General features: G+C 40.9%; 1 protein-coding gene across 1 annotated transcript in view; it reads left to right on the top strand.

Moving 5' to 3' along the window:
- Positions 1-19,399, top strand: part of LOC134443249 (interferon-induced very large GTPase 1-like) — a 70,601-nt gene that overhangs the window by 39,132 nt on the left and 12,070 nt on the right. The window lies entirely within an intron of this gene.

Raw genomic sequence — 19,399 nt, 5'->3', positions numbered from 1 at the left:
TTTGGTCAGCACCCTTAAAAGGAAGAAAAAAACTGTTGGGTGACGCCTGCTCCAACCCTTATGAACTTTATTGTCAGTTTGCACTGAAATTCAGTTTGCATCCCTGAGCAACACTCGTTAAGACGAAACAGAATACAGAAAACAGAAAAACATAGGCCTACACAATACCATCACATCACAAGACTATTGCACAGCTGACAATGCCCAGCAGGTATTAACAGCTACCTGTACAATCCTTATTTTACTTATACTACTGTATAAATATTGTAGAGCACTTTTAGTTTAACAATACTAATACTGTGAGCGTTCTGTAGAGTACTGTTATTTAACAGTTCAGTTGCTGCTGAAAAATTGGGTAACACTTCCAAATAAGGGGCCATAATTAACAGCAAAGTAGCTATAACCTAATACTTTAGTAAGGGTTAATAATCATTACTTAACACCACATTAGACACATATTAATTGTTATTAATGCATATGTAAAACATTAGCAAGCAGTTACTTAACTATTAGATAAATATTACCTTGTGTTACAAGTTCATAGCATAAAAAATATTTAACTAACAGATAAGTAAGGGTACAGTAGTAGTTAAGTAGCTATTAGGTCATACTGNACTAAGGACCAAAATTAACACTTACTTAATACAAAAGTAAGGCATAACTAATGAATAAATAATACCGAAATATTGTCTGTAGATTGAGTACCCATCATGCACTGCACTTCTTGGAGCTAATATCCTCAGACATTAACTTAATTATCACAAAGGAATGGTTTAGTTTCTCTTCAAAACTATTACTCTTCATAATGTTCTGCCTTTATTGTAGGGTTTTTACCATTAAAACTAATAAGTGGTATATGAACAAATTACATCTCATCACCCCACCATCATTGAGAAGTGTACGTCCAATCCTTGCTATATAATGGCTCCTGTTGCTGATTTGAACGAGTGAAAACTAGACGCCACAGTAGACTACTTACTTAACTATTAGGTATGCGCAGCCAACTCTATTATAAGGGTCCCAAACACCAATATCTATGGATTAATTAACCATTAGTTATCCGCAGCCAACTCTAATATAAGGGTCCCAAACACCAATATCTATCCATTAATTAACCATTAGTTATCCTCAGTCAACTCTATTATAAGGGTCTCAACTCCCAATAATTATGTATTATTTATCCATTAGTTATGCCATACTTTTGTATTAAGTAGGTATTAATGTTGGTCCTTAGTTAAGTATGACCTGATAGCTACTTCACTATTTACTGNGCCCTTACTTATCTATTAGTTAAATAATAAAATGCTATTGTTATCTAATAGTTAAGTAACTGCTTACTAATGCTCAACATATGCATTAATAACAATTAATATGTGTCTAATATGGCGTTAAGTAATGATTATTAACCCTTACTTAAGTATTAGGTTATAGCTACTTTACTGTTAATTATGGCCCCTTATTTGGAAGTGTTACCAAAAATTGTTATAGACTGTGATACATTGAACAGTACTGAGCTGTATTTGATGTTTGGTGTGAAATAACAGTAGAATTACAGGTAAATATAATTGCCAGTAAGTGCCGTTATTTTGCAGGGGAAATGTCTTACATTGTAGTCACCAGTTGCCATCATATACAGCTACAACACCCTTTGATGCTTGACATTTTAACACATTCCTTTACTGAGCACACTCTTTCAACCCTGCCTTCTCTGAATGCTGAGCAGTGGTCTAACTTCGGTAACACTTTATTTTAGGGATACATCTAGTAGCACTATACAATGTTAATGCCTGCATAAGTCAATGGAATGTTCTGTCTGGTAATTTAGAATGTCCATAACCACCAAAGTACTTACAGCGCCGCCAGTTAGTATTGGCACGCTTTAATTTTATTTACAAAGTGTGCAATATATCCAGAAATACATGGAAATATACACAACTTTTACCATCAGGATCTTTTAATTGAACATTATAAGATATTTCCAAATGCATTTTGTAAATTCAAGCAAAAACACGAAAAAGGGCATGTCCAGGAATATTGGCACCCCTCCTTCAAGGGTTATTAGACAGCAATGGCAGCCTCCGAAGGTTTTGGTTTTCATCAATGACTGTGTTCTTTCATTTTACAACCAATCCACTGTGCATTTCGATGTGTTCTTTGGGTTTTTGTCTTGCTGGAGTGCAGATGATGTTCAACTCAAACCAAGTGCTCTTGCCATGGTTACAAATTTTTGCCTGTCATGATACCTGTGATACGGTCAAAGCCTCCAATACCTGATGCAACAATGGGGTGACATAATATTATGGATCGGACACCATGCTTGATTTTTGGTAGGGTGTCCTTTTCCTTAAAGACTTTCTTGCAGAGTATGCAAACATGCTGTTTGTGTAAGTCACTGAAAAATTGTGCTATTGCTTCATCTGACCTTAAAACATTCTTAAAAGGGCTGTGCTATGCCTGTGTTTTCTCATACAGCCGTCAGGTGTTCCCTGTTATGACTTTAATTAAGCAATGTGGTCTGCCTTGGTCTCCAACCAAATGGCACTACTTTGTGTAGACTACCCAAAACAGTTCAAAGTTGACAGTCAGGTCTGTAGATGTTAGCCCCTGTGTTTTTTCATTATTTGCACCGACTTCCAAATACTTTTATCATAATGTCTTCCCCTAACCCCCACATCCAAGGATGTTCTTTACAGCTCCATGTTTGTCAGATTTCTGAATAACACAACACAGTGGTGATAATGGTTTACCACGGTCTTTTGAGATGACCTTTTATTATTTGGAGGTCTTGTTTTTGCAAATAATAATATTTGTGGTGTCATCAGGCAGCTCCTCTGTCTTCACATTGGTGAAAGACACACAAGCTGTAAGACGTGGTTATTTAAACACAAATATCATAATTCCTTGCCTAATTCATGTTATATGGGCAAAAGCAAGTGGGTCAAAGACGTCCAAAAAGGAACTGTCATTCAGTGTAACGGATACCTTCTGCTGTAACTGTAAAAAAAAACCGTGATTTTTAAATTGTTTCAAGTGAATGGATGACAGCCGAGGCTTTCATGAATTCACTGGAAAAAAATAAAATAAAAAGAGACATGTTTCTTACAGTTACAGTCAGCAGAAGGTATTTGTTACACTGAATGACAGTTCCTTTTTGGGAAGGTGTTTCCCATTTGCGATTTACCATAATTGAGTCAAATTAGGTTTCCACAATGGTATCCAGTAAAGGGTGCCAATACCAGTGATCCCGGGAGCTTTACTGTCTTCAATTTTTCCCTCTCATAGTTTAGTATTTAATGCTGTTGATTATTTTTAAATTAGACAAGCCACAAGCTATCTATAGAAAAATCATGGTTGACCTTATTATTTGTTGTCATCCCATAATGTTCCATAATGTACTTGAACTTCAAGGGTGCCAATAGTAACTGGCGGCACTGTAAGCATGGTATAGAAATCTATGGGATGTAGAGTAGAGTAGAGTAGAGTAATTTTATTGATCCCGAAGGAAATTAAGGTGTCTGTCAGCTTACCTAAATACACAAATCCAAACATACACAAAGAACTTGTACATATAATTGCACATTACAGTAAAAGTATACCGCCACACACGCTCTCTCTCTCTACCTCCCTCCCTCCCTCTCCCCCTCTCTCACCCCCCCCCCCCCCCCAACACACACACACATTGTCACACACATTGTCACACACACACACACACACACACACACACACACACACACACACACACACACACACACACACACACACACACACACACACACACACACAAGGTCCTTGTAGGGCAGGGGTCGGGAACCTTTTTGGTGGAGAGAGCCATAAACGCCCATTTTTTAAAAAATATTTTTTTGTGAGAGCCATACCATTTTCGCCATTATTTCTAATGCTAATTGTCATGCACAGAAGGGAATAAAAGTAACGCTTGCATTGGGGACAAGAAGGGAGAGCTAACGAAAGAAGAACTAAAACTACTTGTAGATGTGCTGATGTGCATTTAAGAAGCCACGCGCATGCATTACCTTAAGTTTCTATCTTTTATGCATCGGAGTTGCCAATGAGCAATGAGAATGACGGAGGTGCTTCTATTCTAGCCATCAGACAGACACAGGGAAGGTGCATGAGGAGGGAGGAGGGAGGGAGAGAGAACTTCAAGACAGGATGCTCATCTTGGTCGCGCTGACATAGTTAACATTTTACAGTTGATATGTGGCTGACATGTCTATTTTTAGTAATTCGCGAAAATGCCCTACAAAGCGCGTCCCTTACCGACATGCGTCCCCAATACAGAACGCATGATTTAACCGCCAAATAGGCTACAGGGCGATTCCGTATTTCAGGGGACGAATGGCAACCCTACGTTTGCCTTCGCATTGTGGCACCAGTTATCTCGCAATCACACTAAACTGTGAAAGACTTACGTCAGTTGATTCAGCAAAAGTTCTTCCTGTAATCGAGGGAGAAGTACAGCGCTGCATTTATATCCCTCACTTGCGTTTCCTCCACTTGATTTGCCATCATAATGGCACGGTCGTGAACAGTTTCTTTGTTTTGGATACAACCGTTAGCCAGCTGAACTTTAGGTAAAGCATTACGGATGGAATGTTATCTCACACGACACGACCCAGCGCTGGCACGGCATTGTCCAATAAAAAACGCGTTTTTCATATCTGTACAGTAGCCTTCGTCGAAGGCCTGTGCTTGGCTCAGCTGATCGGACCTGGGATGGATTAAATGCGCGATCATACTTTATATTTTGAATATTATCTTAACTTTTCGATTTCAGTAGGTCCATTTTTAATTTAGTGCCGTAACAAAATTATTCATGGCTTATTGAGTAAACAAATGACATGTTTGTCCGAGAGCCACATGCAGTTCCCAAAAGAGCCACATGTGGCTCGCGAGCCATAGGTTCCCGACCCCTGCTGTAGGGCATCATGTTGCAGACATACACTGTAACAAATAACTGTTAATTTAGGGCAATTCTGCAACAGCATTCTACTGTTTTTTGAAAAAACAGACAACTACTGTGAAAATACTACTTTGAGTCAAGTATTGAGCATAAACAGTAAGTACTGCACAATAGCAGCATTGGCCGTTGTGGAAGCAACCAAAATATTAGAGATGGGATCTATGGCTCTTTTGCGGGATCCGGATCTTAGTGGCTCGTTCCTTTCAAAGAGCCGTTCAAAAAACTGGCTCTTTTGGCTCTTTTTTAAATTATTTATTCAGTGAATGTAATATTTTGACTCCTCCTCAAGGTAATGTTGTCCAAACAACAACTGATTATTCTCCTGCTTCTAAAGACCGTTTTTGCCTCTCTTTGAGGCAAACAATTGTGTTTTTTCCCAAATTTATCGGGTTCCCATCGTTCACTTCAGGGAGCCGTTCAAAAGAACCGGCTCGTTCATGAACGACACACCTCTACAAAATATTTTAGGCAGCACCATTGAAACCCTATCATCCTCCACTTGTCCATGATCGCCATCAAGCTGCAATAGCCTACCACCTGAAGAACTTAAGTCATTCTCACTGGTTAAATATGCTCTGATACTAACAAGCATTAAACAATTTCTAAGGAAACTACAATACTTAAAAAGTGTTTGATGCAGCACATTATGATGATTTTCATCACTATGATTTTGATATGAAAGTGTGAATGGCTGAAACATTTTAAGAATTTGAACACTCTTGCAACAAGCAGCCCCATCTAAACCAATCTGCTAATCAGTGCCTGGCCTCACCTGAGTAGGTCTGTTATGCCATTATTCAATTACGGGCGTCACCTGCCAAGGGCCTGATGACTCTGGTCACATGGTACTCTTGCACCTGTATATAAATCTGGACTATCAACACTTCAGTTGCTTGCCTGCCTGCTGGCTGGCCTGCATGGCACAGCATAGCACTTGCTTGCCTACAAGCTTGCTTACATGCTTGCTTACATGCTTGCTTACATGCTTGCATACTTTCCTCTTTGTGAAAGCTTGCTGTATGTGGCATCATTTGTGGCATTGTTGCATATAATGTGCCTGCTGCAAATTAGGCATTGCTTTGAGAGCTAGCTTGTAGTGCTGCTTGTTTGCTGTGCTACTTGGTGCAAATTATTTTTTTAAAGACTGACCAATGCTATATTCATCATTGGCTCATCAAGAGATACAGTAAAAAGCCCACCTCGCACACTATCATTGTAACATAGCCAGTCCCTCCAATTTTTCGTGATTCAGCGATCGCGTGGATTCATGCAAATTCAATGATATTCCGCATAATTTCACGATGCCGCGTAATTCCTGTAAAGCCGCATTTTTCCCGCAAAATTTCAACATTCTGTGGAGTTTATTGTTTTATATTTTCGTCAAAAAAATAAAAATGTGACTACAATACCACCGGAGACGAAAACCAATACGAAGCATTTTGTTAATATGTCACTGAAACACTGAAAAAGAATTGCCTGCTATGTCGGAAGTCGCGACCCTCATCTCAGCTGTTCCGCGTCTCTCCTCCCCTCCCTCACACATAGCCTACACGCAGGCATCGGTGCTGCACACTCATGACCTTTGGGTGAAGTGTAGCTGTTCAGTAGAGAAAAGAGTCCGGAGGGGATGGGGGGTGATGGGGGGTTGGCCAGAAGCGGGTGCAGGGGGTGTCATTTTCAAGTATGGAGTCCAATCTGCTAAGTGTTCTGTTTTCGGCTGTTGTAGTGAGGTCCTCCAGTTCCATGCCCACCACAGACCTAGCTTTCCTCACCAGCCTGTCAAGGCGCCCCGCGTCCCTCTTCCTAATACTACCTCCCCAACAGGCGATAGCATAGGTAAGGACACTTGCCATGACAGACTGGTAAAACATCAGCAGGAGCCTGTTGCAGACGTTGAAGGATCTGAGCTTCCTTAGGAAGTAAAGCCTGCTCTGTCCTTTCTTGTACAGAGCATCTGAATTAGCAGCCCAGTCCAGTTTGTTGTCCAGGTGTACACCTAGGTACTTGTAGGTGTCAACTGTCTCCACTGTCTCTCCCTCAATAGATACCAGTGGTGGGGAGGTCCTTCTGAAGTCTCCTTTGTTTTGGTGGCATTCAGCTGTAGCTGATTGTCCCGGCACCATCTGACAAAGTTCTCCACCAGTTCCCTGTACTCTCCTTCCTGTCCATCCTTGATGCACGCCACAATAGCAGTGTCATCAGAGAACTTCTGCATGTGACAGGTCTCTGTGTTGTAGCTGAAGTCGGAGGTGTACAGGGTGAACAAAACAGGGGAGAGCACCATCCCTTGTGGCGTGCCCGTGTTACTGACTACAGTCTGGGATGTATGGTCGCCGAGCCTGACGAACTGGGGCCTCCCAGTGAGGTAGTCAGTTATCCATGTCACCAGTCCTGTTTCCACTCCCATTCGCAGCAGTTTGTCCTTCAGCATGAGTGGCTGGATGGTGTTAAAGGCACTTGAGAAATCAAAGAACATGATTCTCACAGCCATGTCTCTCTTGTCCAGGTGAGAATGCACCCTGTGTAGCAGATACAGATATAATGAAGAGGGAAGTGTGGGTCACCAGATCAAAGAACAGCTGACAGCTAAGCATCAAGGATATCTGGGCTTCCATAACCCTCATGCAATGCCACTGCCATTGACTTCAATGTTAAACACAGTCAGGTCAGCAGTCTAACCCATGACTGTGGTTTTGAGTAATGAACCAGGCTGGGACTTTTTAAAAGTGTTTAGAGTTAATTCGTTGATTCAGATGATTAGGTTAATAGCTTGTTTAGACAACCTTTTCATGATATGCTAATTTTTTGAGATCGGAATTTTGGGTTTTCATGAGCTGTATGCCAAAATCATCAATATTAAAACAATACAAGACCTGAAATATTTCAGTTGGTGTGCAATGAATCTAAAACATATGAAAGTTTATTTTTTATCATTACATTATGGGGAAAAAATGAACTTTAACACAATATGCTAATTATTTGAGAAGGACCTGTATACTGTTGAAGTTTACCGTCTTGGTCTCTACTTCTTGCATGTTCAAAATCCGAGTCAAAGGAATCAAAAACTCCAAAAGCCAAATTAATCTATTTATTTTCTAAAATTACCAAATAACAAAATAACCACCACTGGTAATATCCAGAATACCAGCAATGGCCCATACACAGTAAACACTACAGCTTTCCAGAACTGCAGAGTCTACTACATAAAAATGACAATGACAGTGAAAGCATTACGGAACGTTCCGGAGATCCTAACCTTCTCTCGCCCTGACCGATAACAAAAATTAGGACCTGCTTGAATATCCCTATCTGTTGGTATTTATGGTTTGTGGGTGTGGTTATGTGTAAGCAATTACGTGATTTGTTAGTTAACCCAGAATATGCCTAATCTGTGTCGATTGTAAGTTGCTGTCTTCATTTCCAGGTGGGCCTTGATTTCATCACTCTAGGTCTTCATGACCTCATCTGTGGACTTCCTGAGTTCTGTAACTTTAATCAAGCAATACACATACAACAGCACATTCTTTTGACATATTTGAGGGTCCTTGGCTCTGAAAAGATTGAAATCCAATGTTAGTCGTTTGCCCATTGTCACCTACTCCTGGCCTCCTAAAAGGATTAAGTCAAATAGTTTCGCTTCTGAGTGACATCACTGTATCCTGTGTAGAAAGAATGATACTTCAAGGAGTTTGGTATGGACTTCAGACTTATTCAGAAAATAAGCAATCAGTTAATCAAACATCACATGACAGCTTTCAGCTTGTCTCACAACAATGTTTGATGACCTCTGTAGGCTCTCCTAAAAAGAATGGGCAATTACTCAATATCCGCATCTCATGATTGTCACATGGGGTCATTGGGCCTACTCAATGGTTTGAGTGCCCACCAACAAGACACATTTATTTTAATGTTTTTAATCATAACCAAATATTGTAGAATTTCCTGCAAACACAAATGAATACCTGAACAACTTGCTGTAAGACAATGCATTATATTTCAGGACCTCAGAATCTAGCCTATTTTCCAACAGTCCCTTTCGTGAGGTCATAATTAATATGACCTCATCAAATTTGTTAGACCTCAGTGTTAGACTCTGTAACCAACATGACCACATATCTTTCCTTGGTCAACTTCCCTTGTCCATTTCTGCAACCTAAGTTGCTCGCCTCAGAAACCTAGTGCAAAGAGAATACATATCATCTGCTCATCACCCAATTTGTCATTACAGCAAGACCACAGTGAGTTCCTATTGCCGAAGGCTGTGGAAAAATGTAAAGGGTTAAACAAATGAAAACTGTAAAAGACATATTAAATAATTAATAATAATAATAATTTAAAACAAAATCCTCCACAGCTGATCCTCCTGCTATAACAAAACCTAAAACTGAAAATTCTCCATTCAATACCACCAATTTCCGCAACATTTGGGACCCCCTTTTCCACTACCAGTTCCTTGAGGTGTTGTTATATGGCAGTTTCTTATTGTCACGTTGAATGGTGGCGTCTCCTGTAGGATCCCGTTTCATTATAAAGCATCATCAAATACCACAATGTAAAAGGAAACATGTTAACGTTAGTAGGGTTAGTATTAGTGGTGTTAGTGATAGTAGTGCCCCGCATGCATTAAGCTGCAGGCTTATGCCTTTCCCCATTTTCTGCGCTTCCGCAAGCTTGTTTCAATGTAACCCTGTGCGCCTTTCCCTCAAGGTGAATATTGTGTGTAATTCGCTCAACTCGGTTCGGTCTACTGCGCTCACTAGCTTTTGGAAGGAGCCAATTTCAATTCCTTGTCTCCTGTCTCGTTGGTTCCTCTTCCATCTGCAACCTGTGTGGAGAAATCTGACATCAAAGTAGTTAGTTTATCGTAATATGGTTTACATTGCAACGTGCGAAATCTTCATGTTCGAACCTAGCGTTGGTCCAGGGCTTACTGTTTGCCTAGTTTCTTACTGACCTCAGCACCATGAGTCAGAGTGTTGACCCAGCTCATAATTGTATGTAGCCTATACCAACCTTACCAATTTGCTCTTTGGCGTTTGGTCCAAATCCTTATGGGTATGCATTCCACAATCCACCAATATGTCCAAGTTCATTGCAACTGTTTTTTTCAAACCACAGACCTTCTGCCAAAGTTATTTTACCAGCCCAGAGACAACGGTCTCCCATTCATGTCCTCTACCAACCATCAGTTTTTTGGCCGTACGGCTCCCAACCAGTCCATCAGTTATTTCCAAATGGCCACTCGCATCAACGTCTTTTCCGAAGACGCCCTTTCGTGCTCTCTCCAAATCCTTTCCATATTGCACGTTCGCTGTGGAAAAAAAATCCTTGATTTCCGATGTCCTTGTGAGAAGCTTGCACTGCTGCCAAACGTTCTTTACCTTTTCCATAGTGAACCCCTGTAAAACCATGGCCTTGTTACCTCATTGCCGCATAAACCGCTTTCAATCTTTACCAACCTCCAACACTCAACAATGTGTTTTTCAAACAACCTTTGTTATCCGTCGTTATTTCCTAGGCTATGTATGTGATGTGTGGTGTACTGCAGTCTTTTCTCAAATCTCGTCTGTCTTAAGTCGAGTCCAGTGTCACGGTCGCACATGTAGGCCTAGGCCTAATATGCCTATCTCCCCCTTTCTTCTGAAATAACACGCCGTGTTGTTTCAGAAGAACCCACAACAATTGTGTAACCAGGTACACCGCGCAGCTAATGTCTGAACGGTAATCGTAAAAATCTTAATAATAAAAAAAAATAAAAATAAAAACCTCAAAATATCCATAGGTCTAAGGAGTAGGCCTATTCCTGTTGTGACAAATAGAACAAACAATAAAAAAAAATCATCAGTCAAATCAATGTACAGAGAGTATTGGGAAGGCCATCGTGTTTTTAGCTAATTATGTTTGTTCAGTCAGTATTGTGTACTCTTATATAAACTTTCGCGTGGTGTTGGGTAGACTATGTGTAGCTTATAATGCAATGTGTATAATTCAACCCCAGCAGACACCCCTTCTTGCCCAATGTAGATGTAGGGTAAACAGTCCCACTGATTCCCAATAACTGTCTTAACACTAGAACTACCAGGATTTTTCTGCCTACCTAGAAGTACCAGAGAGGGGTCATTTGACCCGGTGGCTTTTACCTAATACACTAATCACTCATTTTGTTATGGTAATGAGGCTGTTAGGGGCCGTGTGAGGGGTGAGGGGGTCACACCTTACAGTGCTAACAGCCAAGACAGAGGGACAGACAGCTTCTTCTCAAGGGCTGTCAGCCTCCAAAATCACCACAGGTAAATAGCAACTTGCATGAAGATATCAGCAGCAAAGACAGATAGCACAGTTTGGCGGAGAGTGTGTTACAGTTTCTCTACATTGTTTTGGCTCATTTCTTGAAACTGAGATGTCATTCTCAAAACATGAACAAATCCCAAAACTAATTTGCAGTTCCTCACAACAGAATGGCATTTATCATTGCTTTCATCAAATTTCAATGCTTTTGTACATGTCTCAATCATTTAGTACATCCTTGCAGATGGCTATGTACAAGTATCCTACAGTTAACACAATCAGCTTACATTTAGTAGAATTTTCAAATGAATGTACCTTGCTGATTTATCCCAATTGGTTGATTCTCAGTGTAATGGTTGTCCTGAAAACATCTCAGCACATTTTCTTCATATAAGTCATCAATGAACGTGTGAATGTCCCATGTGATCATGACGAATCATATGACTGCAACCAGATAATGGTTGAATTACAGTTTTTCTCGATTGGTTTGGCTCATTTCTTGAAACTGAGATGACATTCCTATAACCATTGGGTCATTTGGCCAAACATTCTTACACTTCTGCACAACAGTTCAGATAACTAGCAAAATGTCATATACCTCCCAAAACACCTCATTCTTGCATCAGCACTAAACCGTCTCACATATAAATAGTCAGTACCATCAAAATGGCATAGATCGTTCTCAATTGCTTTGGCTCATTTGCATTCATTTAGTCCTTCTGTCAAAATAAACTGGATGGTTCAGCATAACTACATGGATCCTCATCACTCGCTCATATCACCCCAAAAACAGTTTACCCATGTGTCAAAACTAAATTTCTTCCCCACATATATCATCAGTACCCCCAAAATACATTGTCCCTTTGCCATTGTGTAAGCACTGTCAGTCAAAATGGTTAGGTGTTTTATCTACGTTCAGCTAAGATTTGGCTAGATTTCGTATAAAAATGTATAAAAATGAAAAAGTGAGTGAAACCATTGAAGTTTGACAACACAGATAATTTACCAAGGACATTTATCAGTGACTTTCTTTACTGTAAATTCATATACAGAAAGTAATGCCCATATATCACAGGTTTCTCATGGGTTTGGCTCATTTCTCAAAACAGAGATAACATTCTCAAAATAACATGGACAAATGCCAAAGCAACTAGCAATTGTTCAAAACAGAATGTCGTTTGAAAAAGTGTCATGAAATTAGCCAAATAACAGAGGAAACTGTAGTATACACGGTTGTAAAATTATTTTCTACTAACTAGTAAAGTTACAATACCATCTGACCTGCTGAACACTGTCATGAATTTACTATGTAATGAAATTCTTAAAATATGATGTCCTTGACTGTTTTGGGAATTGCGTAGACCACTTTGAATATGATGACTTACACAATGAAATAATGCTGACGTGTTTTGGAGAGGGCAACCATTAGACTGAGAATTGTCTAATTCGTTTAGATAAGCAAGGTCAATTTATTTTGGAAAATGTGCTAAATGTATGCTGAATGTGTCAACTGAAAGGCATTTGTACATATCCATCTGCAGAGATATACTAAACATTTGAGACATGTACAAAGCATTTGATATCTGATGAAAGCAATGAAAAATGCCATTCTGTTTTGGGAAATTGCAAGTTAGTTTGGGGATTTGTCCGTGTTGTTTTGAGAATGTCATCTCAGTTTCGAGAAATTAGCCAAACCAATCGAGAAAAACTGTAACGTGTGAATCTCCCATGCCATGTGACCATAACGACTCATGTGAATGTAACCTGGCAATTGTTAGATGGATAAATACCAGTGCATGTGGACTACTGCTTCACTTCCCTCAAGAATTTTGTGGTGAAAGAAGCTCCTCTCCATGGAACAGAGATGCAGAGATACAGCACTCAACAGGCATTGGAAATGATCCACACACACACACACACACACACACACACACACACACACACACACACACACACACACACACACACACACACACACACACACACACACACACACACACACACACACACACACACACACACACACACACACACACACACTCTGTGTCTCAAGTGACAGCTGTGAGCTGCTAACAGCCACATTTCCACAACAAAAGGAGTGTCCACAGGGGGTCCAAGGGGTCAAATGACCCTCTTGTGGGGCTTTTAGGTAAAAAGGTCAATTGACCCCTCCGTGGTAGTTCTAGTGTTAAACACGCCTGTGCGTATGTTTTCATCTTAATCAATGTTACGTGGTAGGGGTCAGATAAAAGGGATATGGGTGTATAAATGGCACCCAAGGGCGTCACTTCTGCTGTGAGTTAAGCAGTAGTGTTACCAAACAATGTTGACATAGTCTTTCAATTTTTCATAGGCCAGAAGGGGTCCCCCAACCCTTCTCCTTTGTGAGCTCTAGGTCCCAAATCCCCTTTGCGTATTGTCCATGGGATAGGCTTGCTCCGGCTCCAGTGTGCGCTTGGTGTGCTTGTGCTTGTTTTTTTCTCTGGTTTCAGCTTTGAAGTAGGTGCAGTGCCCTCCGTGTTGTGTAGGCATTCCACTGGCAGTCTCTCACTCAGTGCCCGGTCCCACTATAAGCAAAACACCCCCCATACATGACCCTACCTTGGGCATCGCTACTCCCTGTTCCCCGTCCTCTGAATCCCACCACGTTGTCCCTAACCCCTTAATGAAATTGGACCAACTTCAGGCTTGGATGAAGAATGTGTGACTGCTGTGTTGTAACATGAGTTGTATCAATAGTGTTTCGATTCCGTCGCTCTTTTGGACTCAGCTAATTGCAACTTAACTAGTTGTGCATGTGCTGTATCAGTGCTTAGTTTCTCTTCCTCACGTTTTGCACTATACTGTTTCATGTGGTGCTTGAGATGGCGTTCCCAGTATTCGGTAGTACTATAGGGCAAATTTGGATCATTTAACATCGTTTCTCGTACCGGCTTTGGGATTGCTTCTAGAATGGCCATTCTGAACATAGCAGTTTGCAGCTTGTCAGAGCTTGGATGGTTTCCGGCTATGTCTGTCCAAAATTTCTTACTTTTTGCTCCATCGGGCACTGGGTGACGTTTACGCATTGCAGTGCCTATGTCAGCTGCGTATAACGCAAATGGGTATGAATCTGGCAAAAGGCTCGTTCTTGCGTCTGTTTCCACTATCTGTAATTCCCACGCGCTTGTTTGTTTAGGCCTACATAACAGCTGCGCGCCAATCGCTAATCGTTATCTTTTGTGACATATAGCCTAGCTTTCATCAATTTGGACAACCACGGTGCACCCCTTTCGACGGGTGAAGGCATTTTTTCCAGGATCGAATTCATGTCAGTAAAACTAAACGGCTTATAGCCTATTCATCCACTCTGTTCTTTTTCTCCACCGGATATATTCCAACTGTCTTGGTTGGGCCTTTACGTGAAAAAAAATATCCTTCTCATGTTCGTATTCGACCTTTACACATGCACTCTCAAAAGTCCAAACAAACACACACACAAACAAACAACTGGCCAGTAGTCACACATTCTTCAGACACATATAGGGCCCATTGACATACAATGGCAGACAAACACAGACCACCTATGTAGTCTACATGTTAGTAAACACAAAGTGCGTATCCTGTGACATTAATTGCTCACAGATTAAACAGATTCCATCTCTTTGTTTCTCCAATGAATGGCCAAGCAACGCTCTCAATATCTCCTCCCACTGTTCCGAAACAGTGATCCACCTCATTTTATCCTTCTCTCGTAATTCTGACTCCAAATTCAATACATTTCCTCCATACATCCTGCCTTCAGCAGAATGACCACTCATTTCGTACTCGCTAGTACGTTACTCACTTCTCAAACACTCGTGCAAACACGCTCTCACATACACACGGGTACCCGGTCCACACACTAAGGTTCACAGCTCAGTCCTGATATCAATAATTACCAGAGTGAAACCTAACCAAAAGAAAACAAATCAAAATAATAAAACAATAGGCCTATTCGTTGAACTCCAAGCTCAACAGCGCGCGGATCTCCCTGATGCGTATCAGTAACTACTTTGGGAGGGTCCCAGACCCTCCAGAGGTCCCAGACCTCTCCGATCCAGACCTCACTTACTTCCTTTGAACCCCAGGTTCTCCTCCAGTTGAGATTACTCGACCCCTTCTGTTTTTACCGGATTGAGGAAGCCTCGATGACCGCTATTACCAAATTTACCTTTCAGATATTTAATCTTCAAGGGGGAAACACCGAACTGCCCTCTGACTTCCGATAAAAGCCCCTCACTCTCAACTCGACCAAATTCACAACTGACGACCATCTGGACCGCAAAAAGTTCCGTTCACATTCAACCGTTCTTTCAGGGCAGATATTTCAACAACCTTCTGTCTAACCTCCAAGGTTCTTGTCTAGTTGAGATTCGCAGATCCCAGATCTCTTCGATTTTTAACAGATGGGGAAACCTTGATGTCCGCAATTACTTGTTACATAGTTAGATGGGCTATTTCGAACCCAATCCTCCCACGGGGAAGCACCAAGCTCCTCAATTACCTTACACCTGATAAAGCCCTCATTCCCAACTTAGACTATGTGCAAACCACAACACGTAATACAGTCAAAGACAATACCAAACAAACAAATAGGCCTAATGATGCTGTCGCCGTCAAATACAAGGAGGCATATGCAACAGAGTAGCAACACACAATTTGGAATAGCCAATCGCAGAATTTGATTTAACTGGTTTCTGCTTACCTGGTTGTGTGGCCATGATTTCGTTGTTGTCACCCGACTGCGATATCCTCCAGGAAAGAAAAAATGTAAATCCTATTGTGAAAAGTAAAATGTTCTTCAAAAGAAAAAATATATTTTTAATTCCTTTTGCTCGAATCACGTCGGCCGTTACCAAGTTGTTGAAGTTTACCGTCTTGGTCTCTACTTCTTGCATGTTCAAAATCCGAGTCAAAGGAATCAAAAACTCCAAAAGCCAAATTAATCTATTTATTTTCTAAAATTACCAAATAACAAAATAACCACCACTGGTAATATCCAGAATACCAGCAATGGCCCATACACAGTAAACACTACAGCTTTCCAGAACTGCAGAGTCTACTACATAAAAATGACAATCACAGCGAAAGCATTACGGAACGTTCCGGAGATCCTAACCTTCTCTCGCCCTGACCGATAACAAAAATTAGGACCTGCTTGAATATCCCTATCTGTTGGTATTTATGGTTTGTGGGTGTATGGGTGTGGTTATGTGTAAGCAATTACGTGATTTGTTAGTTAACCCAGAATATGCCTAATCTGTGTCGATTGTAAGTTGCTGTCTTCATTTCCAGGTGGGCCTTGATTTCATCACTCTAGGTCTTCATGACCTCATCTGTGGACTTCCTGAGTTCTGTAATTTTAATCAAGCAATACACATACAACAGCACATTCTTTTGACATATTTGAGGGTCCTTGGCTCTGAAAAGATTGAAATCCAATGTTAGTCGTTTGCCCATTGTCACCTACTCCTGGCCTCCTAAAAGGATTAAGTCAAATAGTTTCGCTTCTGAGTGACATCACTGTATCCTGTGTAGAAAGAATGATACTTCAAGGAGTTTGGTATGGACTTCAGACTTATTCAGAAAATAAGCAATCAGTTAATCAAACATCACATGACAGCTTTCAGCTTGTCTCACAACAATGTTTGATGACCTCTGTAGGCTCTCCTAAAAAGAATGGGCAATTACTCAATATCCGCATCTCATGATTGTCACATGGGGTCATTGGGCCTACTCAATGGTTTGAGTGCCCACCAACAAGACACATTTATTTTAATGTTTTTAATCATAACCAAATATTGTAGAATTTCCTGCAAACACAAATGAATACCTGAACAACTTGCTGTAAGACAATGCATTATATTTCAGGACCTCAGAATCTAGCCTATTTTCCAACAATAATTGAAATCTGTGTCAGTCGGGATCCAGAGTGTGTGATTTCACGTGAAATGACCCCTTTTAAAAATGGCAGCATCAACAAAAGCAAAAATATATAAGTATTTTCGCCTGTTATTTACGGCTATACAGTTGTAATAATTGTTGCATTGTACTAAGTTAACAATGTGTCATGGTCATTGTTTCTGTGAAACACACATGATAAAAAAAAACTATATTAATGTCAACTTAATGCACAGAATTAGTGACAGCTGAGTGTCATTCCGTGATTGTTGAAGGGGTGTCGCAATTCGTAGGGGTTGCGCTTCAAGACCTACACCTTACAACTTCTTTTGAAAGCACGACGGGCAAGGGGAAGGCGTTGGGGTAGGGTAGGGCTATAAATTAGACATGGTAAACGGCCTTAGAGTGACCATGACATACCATGGTAGAACCATGTCTACTACATAAAAAACATGGTATTTTTTGTAAGGGGGTCTCACATACGTATGAGGGTCAGAAACGTTTCAGCAGCAGCACACAACCAGTGCCACTATTGTATGAATTTTGTTTGTTTGTTTGTATTTAGTGGACTACGTGTACATGAGAAGCGTATTTATTGCAGCATATCAACCACCAATTACTAATTCGTTTATGGGCATTAAATGCCGTTACTCCACCTGACATCTGAGCCCCCCCCCCAAAAAAAGTCTTTCACCCATGAACTGAAAGGAATAATGTCACCCCTGCATCAGATTCGGACAATGGCTGGGTCACCAAGAAAACACTTTCACCTGCTTATTAAAGTGCTGGGACTGAGGGGAGGCGTTATACTTGCCATCCCATTCCTAAGCAAAGAGTTCAATATTACATTACATTACATTACATTGCACTTAGCTGACGTTTTCATTTTATTCAAAGCGACTTACAACTATTATTTTTCAGGGCATTGGTTACAGTCCCTGGAGCAATGTGGGGTTAGGTGCCTTGCTCAAGGGCACTTCAGCCATGGATGGAGATGTAGGGAGAGGTCAGGGGGGATTCAAACTGGCAACCCCTAGATTGAAAGACCAACTCTCTAACCACTAGGTCACGGCTGCCCGAATATGATATTGGTGCACCTTTTGCACCTCAATTTCCACTTCGGAACAATAAAGGCTGCTACTACCACTACTACTATTACCAGAGACGGTTTAAATGCAATAGAATAGAGAATATTTGCTATTATTCAACTAATCATCGGAAGGCTGTCCACAAGGTTGAGGAACTGTGTTATAGACCCTTCATCAAAAAGCACATTGGTGAGGTCACACGCTGATGTTGGTCGAGAAGGCCTGGCTCATTGTCCGCTCTAATTCATCCCAAAGGTCAAGTCAAGTCAAATCAAGTCGGTCGGTGGTTCAGGTTCAGGTGTTCAGGTCAGGACTTTGTTCAGGCACACACAAGACTCTGTGATCTTTATGGACCTTGCTTTGTGTACTGGTGCACAGTCATGTAGGAAGAGGCCCTCAAGGAATCGTCCAACCTGTTTTGGTATCCTGATGCTTCTTGATGCTTGATCTTGATGCTGATGCTGGTCCCAGCCCAACCCTGAAGGTGGAAGTAATCACAGTATTACTATATTACAGTTCTTAAGCCTCCATTTACAACTCCCGCTGCCTAAACAGATATAGGCTACAAAAAAAACAATAAAAACAACTCACACCCTGGCTTCCAACGGCTCACACTGCAGCCCTCTGGCTTGCAGGCGCTGCAGGTCATCATCAGCCAGAACCAACAGAGAGAAGAATCAGCCTCTTAAGCAAAGCACAATACTGAACACACACTTGCAGGATGGTGTTTAATCAATGTCTGTGTGTGTCTCAGGGAGGCTTAAAATACCATCGCACTTTGTATAATGACAATAAAGCATCCTTGTTTGTATTTGTTTAGCCTGGGTTCACGGTTACAGTAAAAAAAGAGTCAACACAATGCTTTTGCTGCATGGATTTTGTGATAATGCTTGGGATTACTGTTGCCCATGTGAAGTCATGTTATTAGTTGTATTTGCCTATTTCATCTCCTTTTACAGGTAACTCACACGTAGTGGATTGTAGTATCCCTCTTGTTCACATTGCCTCTCCCTATTAAATGGGCTGTTACAACTAAACTAACTCAGCTAAACTTGACCTTGACTTGCCTTGAGGGATGATGAATAGTATTCAATGTAAATCTCTAATGAGTGCATGTGGT

This window comes from Engraulis encrasicolus, unplaced genomic scaffold (genome assembly GCF_034702125.1).
Source record: "Engraulis encrasicolus isolate BLACKSEA-1 unplaced genomic scaffold, IST_EnEncr_1.0 scaffold_29_np1212, whole genome shotgun sequence".
Taxonomy (NCBI): Eukaryota; Metazoa; Chordata; class Actinopteri; order Clupeiformes; family Engraulidae; genus Engraulis; species Engraulis encrasicolus.
This window is presented reverse-complemented; position numbering and strand designations above follow the sequence as displayed.